At 55.9% G+C, this 15,653-nt stretch overlaps 1 protein-coding gene across 1 annotated transcript in view; it reads left to right on the top strand.

Moving 5' to 3' along the window:
- Window positions 1–2,274: 2,274 nt before the first annotated feature.
- Window positions 2,275–15,653, top strand: part of LOC138447915 (zinc finger protein 850-like) — a 64,322-nt gene continuing 50,943 nt past the window's right edge. Inside the window, exon 1 of the mRNA XM_069604432.1 lies at window positions 2,275–2,361. The gene's annotated coding sequence lies outside the window, so the exon portion shown is untranslated. The remainder of the gene's footprint in view (window positions 2,362–15,653) is intronic.

Here is a 15,653-nt window from a genome sequence, read left to right as displayed (position 1 = left end):
AGCAGGCAGGAATGGGGGAGGGTAGAGTGTAAGAATGCCCTGATCTTGCCATGGACCTGCTGGCTTTGCCAATGCTTGCTGTGCAGAAGGCAGGCATGGGAGGGTAGATTGTAAGAATGCCCTGATCTTGCCATGGACCTGCTGGCTTTGCCAATGCTTGCAGGCATGGGAGGCAGGAATGGGGGAGGGTAGATTGTAAGAATGCCCTGATCTTGCCATGGAGCTGCTGGCTTTGCCAATGCTTGCTGTGCAGCAGGCAGGAATGGGGGAGGGTAGAGTGTAAGAATGCCCTGATCTTGCCATGGACCTGCTGGCTTTGCCAATGCTTGCTGTGCAGAAGGCAGGCATGGGAGGGTAGATTGTAAGATTGCCCTGATCTTGCCATGGACCTGCTGGCTTTGCCAATGCTTGCTGTGCAGCAGGCAGGAATGGGAGGGAAAAGTGTAAGACTGCCCTCATCTTGCCATGGACCTGCTGGCTTTGCCAATGCTTGCTGTGCAGAAGGCAGGCATGGGAGGGTAGATTGTAAGAATGCCCTGATCTTGCCATGGACCTGCTGGCTTTGCCAATGCTTGCAGGCATGGGAGGCAGGAATGGGGGAGGGTAGATTGTAAGAATGCCCTGATCTTGCCATGGACCTGCTGGCTTTGCCAATGCTTGCAGGCATGGGAGGCAGGAATGGGGGAGGGTAGATTGTAAGAATGCCCTCATCTTGCCATGAACCTGCTGGCTTTGCCAATGCTTGCTGTGCAGCAGGCAGGAATGGGGGAGGGTAGAGTGTAAGAATGCCCTGATCTTGCCATGGAGCTGCTGGCTTTGCCAATGCTTGCTGTGCAGAAGGCAGGAATGGGAGGGAAAAGTGTAAGAATGCCCTGATCTTGCCATGGAGCTGCTGGCTTTGCCAATGCTTGCAGGCATGGGAGGCAGGCATGGGAGGGTAGATTGTAAGAATGCCCTGATCTTGCCATGGACCTGCTGGCTTTGCCAATGCTTGCTGTGCAGCAGGCAGGAATGGGAGGGAAAGTGTAAGAATGCCCTGATCTTGCCATGGAGCTGCTGGCTTTGCCAATGCTTGCAGGCATGGGAGGCAGGCATGGGAGGGTAGATTGTAAGAATGCCCTGATCTTGCCATGGACCTGCTGGCTTTGCCAATGCTTGCTGTGCAGCAGGCAGGCATGGGAGGGTAGAGTGTAAGATTGCCCTCATCTTGCCATGGACCTGCTGGCTTTGCCAATGCTTGCTGTGCAGCAGGCAGGCATGGGAGGGTAGAGTGTAAGAATGCCCTGATCTTGCCATGGACCTGCTGGCTTTGCCAATGCTTGCTGTGCAGCAGGCAGGAATGGGAGGGAAAAGTGTAAGACTGCCCTGATCTTGCCATGGACCTGCTGGCTTTGCCAATGCTTGCTGTGCAGCAGCTGTGCAGAAGGCAGGAATGGGAGGGTAGAGTGTAATAATGCCCTGATCTTGCCATGGAGCTGCTGGCTTTGCCAATGCTTGCTGTGCAGCAGCTGTGCAGCAGGCAGGAATGGGAGGGTAGAGTGTAATAATGCCCTGATCTTGCCATGGAGCTGCTGGCTTTGCCAATGCTTGCAGGCATGGGAGGCAGGCATGGGAGGGTAGATTGTAAGAATGCCCTGATCTTGCCATGGACCTGCTGGCTTTGCCAATGCTTGCAGGCATGGGAGGTAGGCATGGGAGGGTAGATTGTAAGAATGCCCTGATCTTGCCATGGACCTGCTGGCTTTGCCAATGCTTGCTGTGCAGAAGGCAGGCATGGGAGGGTAGATTGTAAGAATGCCCTGATCTTGCCATGGACCTGCTGGCTTTGCCAATGCTTGCAGGCATGGGAGGCAGGCATGGGAGGGTAGATTGTAAGAATGCCCTGATCTTGCCATGGACCTGCTGGCTTTGCCAATGCTTGCAGGCATGGGAGGCAGGCATGGGAGGGTAGATTGTAAGAATGCCCTGATCTTGCCATGGACCTGCTGGCTTTGCCAATGCTTGCAGGCATGGGAGGCAGGCATGGGAGGGTAGATTGTAAGAATGCCCTGATCTTGCCATGGACCTGCTGGCTTTGCCAATGCTTGCTGTGCAGCAGGCAGGAATGGGGGAGGGTAGAGTGTAAGACTGCCCTGATCTTGCCATGGAGCTGCTTGAGTGTATAAGTGACAGTCACTAGAGCAGCAAATCCTGCTCAGAACAGAGCAGCTGCTGCAGGCCCGGCGCCGGAAGTGGCTGCTTGGGCTACTTTTGGGCTAGCGACCCCTGGCGTTTGGGCTACATATCCATTTCCGCTTCCAGCCCAACGAAGCGGCAGCTGCTGCTGCCGCAGCTGCGGGGAGCGAGGGGCCCCACACGCCGGTAAGTGGGGGGCTCATCACCAGCTCCAGAGTGGGGGGAGGGGGACGAGGCCCCACGAGCCGAGGCTTCTAGGCGCCTCGAGGCTGCGTCTGGCCCCCCATACGCGTGTAGATAATAACATGGCCCCCCCCCCCAGTGTGCACGCTGCGTTCCCGGTGTGGTGGCGGGGAAAGGGTTAATTGTGCATGAACACGTGACCTGGGGAAAATGCACACATAATAAGCAACAAAGTTTACACGTGATCCTGGGGGAGGGGGGGGAGGGGGGGTTGGGGGTGGGGGCGGGGGCCGTGTGGGAATTCTAAATAAAATGCCCATTTGCACTTCTTCCATGAATGCCTTTGGTCCATAACAATGGCCCCTCCCATGACCCATGAAATGGCAGCGAGTGGCAGGTATGTGGGCCCCCAGAGCATCACATGGGGGGTGGCAGGCCACAGCATGGCCCTGCTGGGGCAGCTAGCAAACAAGCCCTGGCAATGGAGGCAAGGAATGAGGAGTGGCAGGAGCGCGATGCAGGCGGAGAGGAGGGGCGAGAGAAGCGCGGTGCAGGGAGTAGGTGTGAGGGAAGCGTGGTGCAGGGATGCGGAGCGAGAGAAGCACGGTGCAGAGAGGAGGGGTGAGAGAAGCGCGGTGCAGAGAGGAGGGGTGAGAGAAGCGCGGTGCAGGGAGTAGGTGTGAGGGAAGCGCGGTGCAGGGATGCGGGGCGAGAGAAGCACGGTGCAGAGAGGAGGGGTGAGAGAAGCGCAGTGCAGAGAGGAGGGGCGAGAGAAGCGCGGTGCAGGGAGGCGTGGCGAGAGAAGCGCGGTGCAGGGAGGCGGGGCGAGAGAAGCACGGTGTGGAGAGGAGGTGTGATGGAAGCGCAGTGGGGAGAGGAGGGGTGGGGCGAGAGAAGCGCAGTGCAGAGAGGAGGTGTGAGGGAAGTGCGGTGCAGGGAGGAGGTGTGAGTGGCAGGTATGTGGGCCCCCAGAGCATCACATCGGGGGTGGCAGGCCACAGCATGGCCCTGCTGGGGCAGCTAGCAAACAATCCCTGGCAATGGAGGGAAGGAATGAGGAGTGGCAGAAGCGCAGTGCGGGCGGAGAGGAGGGGCGAGAGAAGCACGGTGCAGAGAGGAGGGGTGAGAGAAGCACGGTGCAGGGAGTAGGTGTGAGAGAAGCGCGGTGCAGGGAGGAGGTGTGAGGGAAGCGCAGTGGGGAGAGGAGGGGTGGGGCGAGAGAAGCGCGGTGGGGAGAGGAGGGTGAGAGAAGTGCGGTGGGGAGAGGAGGGGCAAGAGAAGCACGGTGGGGAGAGGAGGGGCAAGAGAAGCGCGGTGCAGAGAGGAGGGGCGAGAGAAGCACGGTGCAGAGAGGAGGTGTGAGTGGCAGGTATGTGGGCCCCCAGAGCATCACATGGGGGGTGGCAGGCCACAACATGGCCCTGCTGGGGCAGCTAGCAAACAAGCCCTGGCAATGGAGGGAAGGAATGAGGAGTGGCAGGAGCGCGATGCAGGCGGAGAGGAGGGGCGAGAGAAGCGCGGTGCAGAGAGGAGGGGCGAGAGAAGCGCGGTGGGGAGAGGAGGGGCAAGAGAAGCGCGGTGCAGGGAGGAGGGGCGAGAGAAGCGCGGTGGGGAGAGGAGGGGCAAGAGAAGCGCGGTGCAGAGAGGAGGGGCGAGAGAAGCACGGTGCAGAGAGGAGGTGTGAGTGGCAGGTATGTGGGCCCCCAGAGCATCACATGGGGGGTGGCAGGCCACAGCATGGCCCTTCTGGGGCAGCTAGCAAACAAGCCCTGGCAATGGAGGCAAGGAATGAGGAGTGGCAGGAGCACGGTGTGGGCGGAGAGGAGGGGTGAGAGAAGCACGGTGCAGGGAGTAGGTGTGAGGGAAGCGCGGTGCAGAGAGGAGGGGCGAGAGAAGCGCAGTGCAGAGAGGAGGTGTGAGGGAAGTGCGGTGCAGGGAGGAGGTGTGAGTGGCAGGTATGTGGGCCCCCAGAGCATCACATGGGGGGTGGCAGGCCACAGCATGGCCCTGCTGGGGCAGCTAGCAAACAAGCCCTGGCAATGGAGGCAAGGAATGAGGAGTGGCAGGAGCACGGTGTGGGCGGAGAGGAGGGGTGAGAGAAGCGCGGTGCGGAGAGGAGGGGTGAGAGAAGTGCGGTGCAGAGAGGAGGGGTGAGAGAAGCGCGGTGCAGGGAGGAGGTGTGAGGGAAGCGCAGTGGGGAGAGGAGGGGTGGGGCGAGAGAAGCGCGGTGCAGAGAGGAGGGGCGAGAGAAGCTCGGTGCAGGGAGGCGGGGCGAGAGAAGCGCGGTGCAGGGAGGCGGGGCGAGAGAAGCGCGGTGCAGGGAGGAGGTGTGAGGGAAGGGCAGTGCAGGGAGGAGGTGTGAGTGGCAAGTATGTGGGCCCCCAGAGCATCACATGGGGGGTGGCAGGCCACAGCATGGCCCTGCTGGGGCAGCTAGCAAACAAGCCCTGGCAATGGAGGGAAGGAATGAGGAGTGGCAGAAGCGCGGTGCGGGCGGAGAGGAGGGGCGAGAGAAGCGCGGTGCAGGGAGGCGGGGCGAGAGAAGCGCGGTGCAGGGAGGCGGGGCGAGAGAAGCACGGTGAAGGGAGGAGGTATGAGGGAAGGGCGGTGCAGGGAGGAGGTGTGAGTGGCAAGTATGTGGGCCCCCAGAGCATCACATGGGGGGTGGCAGGCCACAGCATGGCCCTGCTGGGGCAGCTAGCAAACAAGCCCTGGCAATGGAGGGAAGGAATGAGGAGTGGCAGAAGCGCGGTGCGGGCGGAGAGGAGGGGCGAGAGAAGCGCGGTGCAGAGAGGAGGGGCGAGATAAGTGCGGTGCAGGGACGAGGTGTGAGCGAAGCGCGGTGCAGGGAGGAGGTGTGAGTGGCAGGTATGTGGGCCCCCAGAGCATCACATGGGGGTGGCAGGCCACAGCATGGCCCTGCTGGGGCAGCTATCAAATAAGCCCTGGCAACGGAGGGAAGGAATGAGGAGCGGCAGAAGCGTGGTGCGGGCGAAGAGTAGGGGCGAGAGAAGCGCGGTCCAGAGAGGCGGGGCGAGAGAAGCGCGGTGCAGGGAGGCGGGGCGAGAGAAGCACGGTGCAGGGAGGAGGTGTGAGGGAAGCGCGGTGCAGGGAGGAGGTGTGAGTGGCAGGTATGTGGGCCCCCGGAGCATCACAAGGGGGGTGGCAGGCCACAGCATGGCCTTGCTGGGGCAGCTAGCAAACAAGCCCTGGCAATGGATGGAAGGAATGAGGAGTGGCAGAAGCGCGGTGCAGAGAGGAGGGGCTAGAGAAGCGCGGTGCAGAGAGGAGGGGCTAGAGAAGCGCGGTGCAGGGAGGAGGTGTGAGAGAAGCATGGTGCAGAGAGGAGGGGCTAGAGAAGCGCGGTGCAGAGAGGAGGGGCTAGGGAAGCGCGGTGGGGAGAGGAGGGGCTAGGGAAGCGCGGTGGGGAGAGGAGGGGCGAGAGAAGCACAATGTAGGGAGGAGGGGCGAGAGAAGCGCAATGTAGGGAGGAGGGGCGAGAGAAGCGCAATGTAGGGAGGAGGTGCGAGAGAAGCGCGGTGCGGAGAGGAGGGGCGAGAGAAGCACGGTGCAGAGAGGAGGGGCGAGAGAAGCACGGTGCAGAGAGGATGGGCGAGAGAAGCACGGTGGGGAGAGGATGGGCGAGAGAAGCACGGTGGGGAGAGGATGGGCGAGAGAAGCACGGTGGGGAGAGGATGGGCGAGAGAAGCACGGTGGGGAGAGGAGGGGCGAGAGAAGCACGGTGCAGAGAGAATGGGCGAGAGAAGCGCGGTGCAGGGAGGAGGTGTGAGGGAAGCGCGGTGCAGAGAGGAGGGGCTAGAGAAGCACGGTGCAGGGAGGAGGGGTGAGAAGTTTAATGCAGGGAGGAGGGGTGAGAGAAGCGCGGTGCAGAGAGGAGGGGTGAGAGAAGCGCGGTGCAGGGAGGAGGGGCGAGAGAAGCGTGGTGGGGAGAGGAGGGGCGAGAGAAGCGCAGTGCAGGGAGGAGGGGCGAGAGAAGCGCACTGCAGGGAGGAGGGGCAAGAGTAGCATGGTGCAGAGAGGAGGGGTCAGAGAAGCACAGTGCAGGGAGAAGGGCTGAGAGAAGCACAGGGCAGGGAGTAGTGGCGAAAGAAGCGCGGTGGGGAGAAGAGGGGTGAGAGAAGCACGGTGCAGGGAGGAGGGGTGAGAGAAGCGCGGTGCAGGGAGGAGGGGTGAGAGAAGCGCGGTGCGGGGAGGAGGGCTGAGAGAACCGTGGTGCAGAGAGGAGGGGCGAGAGAAGCGAGGAGAGGAAGGGTGAGAGAAGCACAGTGTGGAGAGAAGGGGCGAGTGTGGTGGGGAGAGGAGGGGTGAGAGAAGCGTTGGTGCAGGGAGGAGGGGTGAGAGAAGCGTGGTGCGGGGAGGAGGGGTGAGAGAAGCATGGTGCAGAGAGGAGGGACGAGAGAAGCGAGGAGAGGAAGGGTGAGAGAAGCACAGTGTGGAGAGAAGGGGCGGTGGGGAGAGGAGGGGCGAGAGAAGCGCGGTGCGGAGAGGAGGGGCGAGAGAAGCGCGGTGCGGAGAGGAGGGGCGAGAGAAGCACGGTGGGGAGAGGAGGGGTGAGAGAAGCACAGTGCAGAGAGGAGGGTCGAGAGAAGCACGGTGGGGAGAGGAGGGGTGAGAGAAGTGCAGGGCAGAGAGGAGGGGCAAAAGAAACGCGGGCAGAGAGGAAGGGCGAGAGAAGCGAGGAGAGGAAGGGTGAGAGAAGCGCAGTGTGGAGAGAAGGGGCGAGTGTGGTGGGGAGAGGAGGGGTGAGAGAAGCCTGGTGCAGAGAGGAGGGGCGAGAGAAGCGAGGAGAGGAAGGGTGAGAGAAGCACAGTGTGGAGAGAAGGGGCGAGTGTGGTGGGGAGAGGAGGGGTGAGAGAAGCGTGGTGCAGGGAGGAGGGGTGAGAGAAGCGTGGTGCAGGGAGGAGTGGTGAGAGAAGTGTGGGAGGCAGGGCGGAGGGGTGAGAGAAGTGCGGGGAGTACGGGTGAGAGAAGCGCGGTGCGCAGAGGAGAGGTGAGAGACGCACAGTGGGGAGACAGCACCAGGGGGAGGAGGGGTGAGAGAAGCGCGGTGCTGGAGTAGGGATGAGAGAAGCGTGGTGCGGTGAGGAGGGGTGAGAGAAGCGCGGTGAGGAGGGGTGAGAGAAGCGCGGTGCGGGGAGGAGGGGTGAGAGAAGCACAGTGGGGAGACAGCACCAGGTGAGGAGGGGTGAGAGCAGCGCAGGGATTAGGGGTGAGGGAAGCACGGTGCGCGGAGGAGTGGTGAGAGAAGCGCAGTGGGGAGACCGCACCAGGGGGAAGAGGGGTGTTAATGTTAAAGGATATTTGTAATGCGCACTATCACCACTGGAGTGGTCCCCTGGCGCTCTGGCGGCTCTGAAAGAGGGAGCGGGGTGAGTTAGTGGGAATGAGCTGGAAAAGTGCAAGATAGCAGTGATGTGCTGTTGGCAGCCTCAGCCTGGTTGGTCCATTGGCTGGGCTTGGGGTGTTATACGGTCGATAGTCGTCATGTACTGTTGTGCTAGTCTATGTGCGGTTTGTTTTGATGTTGCAGTGTAGTAAAGTTTGTGCGGTTTGCTGCGGTTTAGGCTTGTGGTTGTGTTTGGTTAGAGTTTGAGAGTGTTTGCAGAGGGATGAAATTGTTAGTGGATTGGTTATTTGGCATTGCTGTCCTTGCAGTTATGTCTAGGTGTGATGCCTGCTGTCATTCACTATTACATCGGAGTGTGGCGCTCGCTAATTTTCAATATTCTGTCTAGATGTGAGGCAGGCTAGTGATCACGATTCCATTCTAGTGTTGCACTTGTCATTGTTCACAGTTTCATTTTACTGTTCTAACATTCATAATCCTGTCTAGATGCACCGCAGGCTAAGGCTAAGAATGCCATCTAAGTGTGGCACATGCTAACATTCATAATCCTGTCTAGATGCACCGCAGGCTAAGGCTAAGAATGCCATCTAAGTGTGGCACATGCTAACATTCATAATCCTGTCTAGATGCACCGCAGGCTAAGGCTAAGAATGCCATCTAAGTGTGGCACATGCTAACATTCATAATCCTGTCTAGATGCACCGCAGGCTAAGGCTAAGAATGCCATCTAAGTGTGGCACATGCTAACATTCATAATCCTGTCTAGATGCACCGCAGGCTAAGGCTAAGAACGCCATCTAAGTTTGGCATATGCTAACATTTATGTTTCTATCTCGATGAGATGCAGGCTAAGGCTAAGAATTCCATCTAAGTGTGGCACATGCTAACATTCATAATCCTGTCTAGATGCACCGCAGGCTAAGGCTAAGAATGCCATCTAAGTGTGGCACATGCTAACATTCATAATCCTGTCTAGATGCACCGCAGGCTAAGGCTAAGAATGCCATCTAAGTGTGGCACATGCTAACATTCATAATCCTGTCTAGATGCACCGCAGGCTAAGGCTAAGAACGCCATCTAAGTTTGGCATATGCTAACATTTATGTTTCTATCTCGATGAGATGCAAGCTAAGGCTAAGAATTCCATCTAAGTGTGGCACATGCTAACATTCATAATCCTGTCTAGATGCACCGCAGGCTAAGGCTAAGAATTCCATCTAAGTGTGGCACATGCTAACATTTATGTTTCTATCTCGATGAGATGCAAGCTAAGGCTAAGAATTCCATCTAAGTGTGGCACATGCTAACATTCATAATCCTGTCTAGATGCACCGCAGGCTAAGGCTAAGAATGCCATCTAAGTGTGGCACATGCTAACATTCATAATCCTGTCTAGATGCACCGCAGGCTAAGGCTAAGAACGCCATCTAAGTTTGGCATATGCTAACATTTATGTTTCTATCTCGATGAGATGCAGGCTAAGGCTAAGAATTCCATCTAAGTGTGGCACATGCTAACATTTATGTTTCTATCTCGATGAGATGCAAGCTAAGACTAAGAATTCCATCTAAGTGTGGCACATGCTAACATTCATAATCCTGTCTAGATGCACCGCAGGCTAAGGCTAAGAATGCCATCTAAGTGTGGCACATGCTAACATTCATAATCCTGTCTAGATGCACCGCAGGCTAAGGCTAAGAACGCCATCTAAGTTTGGCATATGCTAACATTTATGTTTCTATCTCAATGAGATGCAGGCTAAGGCTAAGAATGCCATCTAAGTGTGGCACATGCTAACATTCATAATCCTGTCTAGATGCACCGCAGGCTAAGGCTAAGAATGCCATCTAAGTGTGGCACATGCTAACATTCATAATCCTGTCTAGATGCACCGCAGGCTAAGGCTAAGAATGCCATCTAAGTGTGGCACATGCTAACATTCATAATCCTGTCTAGATGCACCGCAGGCTAAGGCTAAGAATGCCATCTAAGTGTGGCACATGCTAACATTCATAATCCTGTCTAGATGCACCGCAGGCTAAGGCTAAGAATGCCATCTAAGTGTGGCACATGCTAACATTCATAATCCTGTCTAGATGCACCGCAGGCTAAGGCTAAGAATGCCATCTAAGTGTGGCACATGCTAACATTCATAATCCTGTCTAGATGCACCGCAGGCTAAGGCTAAGAATGCCATCTAAGTGTGGCACATGCTAACATTCATAATCCTGTCTAGATGCACCGCAGGCTAAGGCTAAGAATGCCATCTAAGTGTGGCACATGCTAACATTCATAATCCTGTCTAGATGCACCGCAGGCTAAGGCTAAGAATGCCATCTAAGTGTGGCACATGCTAACATTCATAATCCTGTCTAGATGCACCGCAGGCTAAGGCTAAGAATGCCATCTAAGTGTGGCACATGCTAACATTCATAATCCTGTCTAGATGCACCGCAGGCTAAGGCTAAGAATGCCATCTAAGTGTGGCACATGCTAACATTCATAATCCTGTCTAGATGCACCGCAGGCTAAGGCTAAGAATGCCATCTAAGTGTGGCACATGCTAACATTCATAATCCTGTCTAGATGCACCGCAGGCTAAGGCTAAGAATTCCATCTAAGTGTGGCACATGCTAACATTCATAATCCTGTCTAGATGCACCGCAGGCTAAGGCTAAGAATGCCATCTAAGTGTGGCACATGCTAACATTCATAATCCTGTCTAGATGCACCGCAGGCTAAGGCTAAGAATGCCATCTAAGTGTGGCACATGCTAACATTCATAATCCTGTCTAGATGCACCGCAGGCTAAGGCTAAGAATGCCATCTAAGTTTGGCATATGCTAACATTTATGTTTCTATCTCGATGAGATGCAGGCTAAGGCTAAGAATTCCATCTAAGTGTGGCACATGCTAACATTCATAATCCTGTCTAGATGTGACGCAAGCTAAAATTAAGAATTCCGGCCTGTCCTCAGAGGTCTCCCTTATCCGCCAGGATCTACGCAACCTCTCAGCTAGGGTGGGTGAGGCGGAACAAAGGGTGTCCGCCACAGAAGACTCCGTCCACCGCCTGGAACAGCACCTTACTGCAATCACCCAGAAAGTCTCCCAGCTGGAATACCGCGCTGAGGACAATGAGTGGAGAGCGCGGCACAATAACCTGAGGATCCTCGGAATACCGGAGAAAGAGAGGGCCCCAGTGCTGAACTGTTCCTTGAAGACTGGCTGACCCACGTCTTTGCTCCTAAAAAGCTATCCAAATCTTTCTCCATAGAAAGAGCACACAGGGTGCCCACTGGCCGACCTACCCCGGGAGCCCCACCTAGAACAATGATCGCAAGGCTGCTGAACTACCGGGACCGCGATGCGATCCTGCAAATGGCCAAGGCCTCTGGCCCGATCACGTACAATGGCTACAAGGTCGGGTTCTACCCAGATTACACCAAGGAAGTCCAAAAGGCCTGCCAGTCATTCGACTCCGTTAAGAACAAACTCCAGTTGTTATCTGTCAAATAAGCCCTGTTCTTCCCGGCACTACTCAAAGTCTACTACGAGGGCACCACTTACCTCTTCCACAACCCCAAGGAGGCATGGGACTGGCTTGAAACTCAAGTCCTCTCGGGCCCTGGAGCGGGGCGCACACCACCAGGCCCGCCCACACAGAAGCCCTGGTCCGAGCGGCCCTCGCCCCCTCGATCCCCGACCAATACAGACGACGGCACGGCTGGGAACCTTACAGAGAAGGGAAAAACTTTATCCAATATGGGGACGATTCTGCAACACAATAACATGGGAATGCTCACTTAGCGGCTGCCACACCTAGTGCGTTGCAAGCGCTATCGTAGTCCGGGCTAACCTGAGGAAGTTCACCAAGTTATAAGTTTGATGTTTGGGCGACAGGTGCTCCCAGTTGGGGGTGGGGGGAGTACAGGAAGGGGGGTGTTTTAGGTATATAAGGAATCAGAATCACGGACCGAGAAGGCATGACACCGACATGCACTGGCGAGGGGGGCGCACACGGCCTACGGGCGAGACAGGCGATACCAATATTATCCAGGCATCTGGCATGTCACCACGGGGCGACCCACATGCGTTTCCTCTGCGGGAGCATCCCTGCACTCCCTTGAACACTATGCAACTGCCATTGATCCTTCCAGATGCCGAGTTACAGCACCCACACAGATAGAATGAACTCCAACAAGGTATCCTTACTGTCCTGGAATGTTAACGGTCTGGGCTCCAGCATAAAGCGAAGGCTAGTGCTCCAATATCTCAATCGCTACTCGCCAGACAAAGCTCTTCTAAGCGAAACGCATCTGATCGGTACGGACACCAATTTTTTCAAAAGGTCCAACTATCCACACACCTACCAGGCCGGATTCACGAAAGGCGCCAGAGGCACGATGATCCTCGTCCACAAACGCGTCCCCCTACAGATTAGGAAGGTCAAAGCTGACCCCCGGGGGCCGATATGGGATGATATTCGCCGATATTTGGGGCGAGAAATGGGGCCTCGCAGCAATTTATGCCCCCCTCCACGCTCACGAAGGAACTACTGCCTGAACTGCGAAATGTCCTCCTGAAGGAAGAGGCCGATCTGTGGGTGATAGGGGGGACTTTAACAAAGTCATGGACACTACTCTCGATAGATCTCATAGGAGATCCGGATGCCGCCCCGCCTCTACGCCACTTGCCATGTTCGCCGAAGCCCTGGGACTGACATACACATGGCGCTCACTCCATTGCGTCGAGGCCGGTTTTTCCTTCTTCTCCGGCGTGCACAAATCGTTCTCCAGGATTGATTATGCCTTCATCCCCAGTAGCATAAACCACAGACTCCTGGCCGCTGAATTCCTCGCAAGGGGTGTCTCGGACCACTCTCCACTTCTCCTAACCCTGAAGAATGCCTGCCCAGCTCCAGATCGCAACTGGTGCCTGAACACATACCATCTGCGGCTCCCCGAGATAGCGAAGGAACTGGAAAAAAAGACAACGGAGTATTTCAAAATCAACGAGGGTTCAGTGGACTTGCCGATCTCGATCTGGGAGGCAAATAAGACAGTTCTTCGGGGAAAAGCTATCTCGGCGGTGTCCGTCCACCAAAAAAGACAAGTCCAAAAGATCAGAGAGGCAGAGGCACATGTCCTGGAGTGTGAGCGACAGACCCTAGAACACAGCGACCGGGAGACGAAGGATGCCCTGACCATGGCACAAGATGCCCTCAGTAACCTAGCTCTGGACACAGCACGAACAGCCCACCAGCTCATCCGGAGTCAAATTTATGAACGTGGCGACAAAGCAAACGAGACACTGGCCTGGTTGGAGAGGTGGGAACAAAACAAGGGACATGTACGTGCCATTAAATCGCCGGATGGCACACTACTCACAGACGACTCTGACATTGTCGAAGCATTTGCCACCTACAACGAGAAGCTCTACACCCCACCCGACGAGAGCTCGCCGGCTGTACCCTCCCACTACCTCAACCGGATCGACATCCCGAAACTCTCACCACACCAGTCGGAACTCCTGAACGCGGAACTCGCAGAGGCCGAGGTGCAAGAGGCACTAACACAGCTCCAGCCCGGGAAAACCCTGGGTCCCAACGGTTTCCCCACAGAAACATGGAAATACCTCAGAGGTACGCTATCGACCCATATGCACCGCATGTTCCTACGCAGTAATGAACTTGTGGCGCTCCCCTCGGACCTCAGGAAGGCATGCATAGTAGTCATACATAAACCAGGGAAACCTCTGGAGGAATGTGCCTCCTATCACCCCATCTCACTATTTAACGGAGAAGCCAAGGTCCTCGCCAGAGCACTCGCCAACAGGCTTCTGAAGGTAATAGAGACCCTTATTCATCCGGACCAATGTGGATTTATGCCCAATAAATCCACTCGTATGAATCTACGCAGAATCCAACTGGCGCTGAGGAGAGCCAAAGAAATACTGGCCCCACTAGCCCTCCTGGCGGTGGACTTTGAAAAGGCATTTGACTCGGTGGGGTGGGACGCTCTGTGGGCAATCATGGACCGGATGAACCTGGGGCAAGCATTCATATCATGGGTCAGGCTGCTTTATGCATCCCCGGAGGCCACGGTAAGAGTGAATGGCAGATACTCTAAATCATTCCCCTTGGGTAGGGGTACGAGACAGGGGTGCCCGCTGTCTCTGCTTCTCTTCCTCCTGGCCATAGAACCACTTGCTATTGAGCTCAGAGCTAACTCCAACTGGACTGGGTTCGCCTGGCCGGGGGGAGGTGAAGACCGCCTCTCGCTCTATGCAGACGACCTCCTTTTCTACCTCAGTAACCCGTGCACCTCATGCCCTATTGTCTCCCTCTTCCTTAGGGAATATCAAAACTTTGCGGGCCTGAAAGTGAATGAAACCAAAACCATTTACTTCCCAATCCAGGCCGGTGAGTCTGCGATTCCTGAGTCCTGCCCATACCATATCTCCATCAGGGAATTTACATATCTGGGCATACGACTCGATCCGACACTTGAAAGTTTCCCCCAGCTGAACCTACAACCATTACTAGAGCGGTTCAACAGAGACACTTCCCACTGGCAATCACTCCCCCTGTCACTAATGGGCAGAGCCGCACTATTCAAAATGATGACCCTCCCCAGACTCCTCTACGTTCTCCAAAACGCCGCATTCACCATCCCCAGAGAAACCTTTGCACTTATTGATAGGAATCTCTGCACGCTATTATGGGGAGGGAAGCAATCCAGAATCACCCTTGATACGCTCCAGAGATCGGTCTGGGAGGGGGGATCGGGTTACCATGCATATGTACGTATTACCTTGCGACACAGATCGGAGTGGTAAACGACTGGATGCATGCAGACCCCACACTACCGCACATCCGTATCGAGCTAGAGACCATGACCCCGTTAAACCCATTGCAGACACTGTATGCCATCCACAACCATCTCCCGAAGTTACCCAAGACGACTCATCATGTCCATCGAGCTTGGCGGGAAGCACTCAAACTGATCGGCTGGAAAGGAATCCCAACACTGTCCCAACCTATATGGCACAACGCACTCCTCCCAGAAGTAGTGCTCACTGGCACGCAAAAGGGATACACACACTGGCACATGTGATACAGGGGGGTCGTCTCCTGGACTTCGGGACCATGCAAGTGCAGTTTGATCTGGCGCCTATGGACCGGTTTCGGCATGGGCAGTTGGCCCACGTCATCCACACCCAATTCCCAGACAAGACAAACATACCCCCTTGCTCTCCCATTGTGACCAATATCCTCCCGCAACGCGTCACCTCCACTCTCTATCAGGCCCTCAATTCTTTTGGGGCTACACAGCTTGACGGGCTCAAAGCAAAGTGGGAAAGTGATGTGGGCCAACTGGAGCCGGATGATTGGGTTGATGCATTAATGTCCCCTAGGGAAATTGGGATAGAAACCAAACTCAGACTAATACAACTGAGAATCCTTCACTGCTCTTATCACTCACGTACTGCAATGGCCAGATGGGGGAGGGGCTAGAAGATGGGACATGCATCAGATGCAAAACTGAGCCAGCCACCTTCTAACATATGATATGGGATTGCCCAGTGCTACAGGTCTTCTTCGGGGACTGTATTAATATGATCTCTGCCACCATGGGAACACCAATCCCTGGGGACCCCAAAATGGTACTCTTAGGCATCTGGGGAGAATAGACCTGACAAAACATGACATTTTTTTCCTGTCAATGGCGTTAGGGGCCGGCAAGAGACTTATCGCGGCTAAATGGGGTTCTGCAGACCCAGTGTGCCTGAACCGCTGGAGGAATGACCTGGACAGGTACGCGGCTTCAGAACGTCGGATTTATAACGCACAGGGTTGCCCCCGCAAATTCGAAAAAATATGGGGCAAATGGCTTGATGCGCATTGAACCTCGCCGATGGATAC

Source organism: Ambystoma mexicanum, chromosome 3q (assembly GCF_040938575.1).
Source record: "Ambystoma mexicanum isolate Mex_15411 chromosome 3q, UKY_AmexF1_1, whole genome shotgun sequence".
NCBI lineage: Eukaryota > Metazoa > Chordata > Amphibia > Caudata > Ambystomatidae > Ambystoma > Ambystoma mexicanum.
The sequence above is the reverse complement of the archived record's forward strand: the minus strand, read 5'-3'. Positions and strand labels throughout refer to the sequence as shown.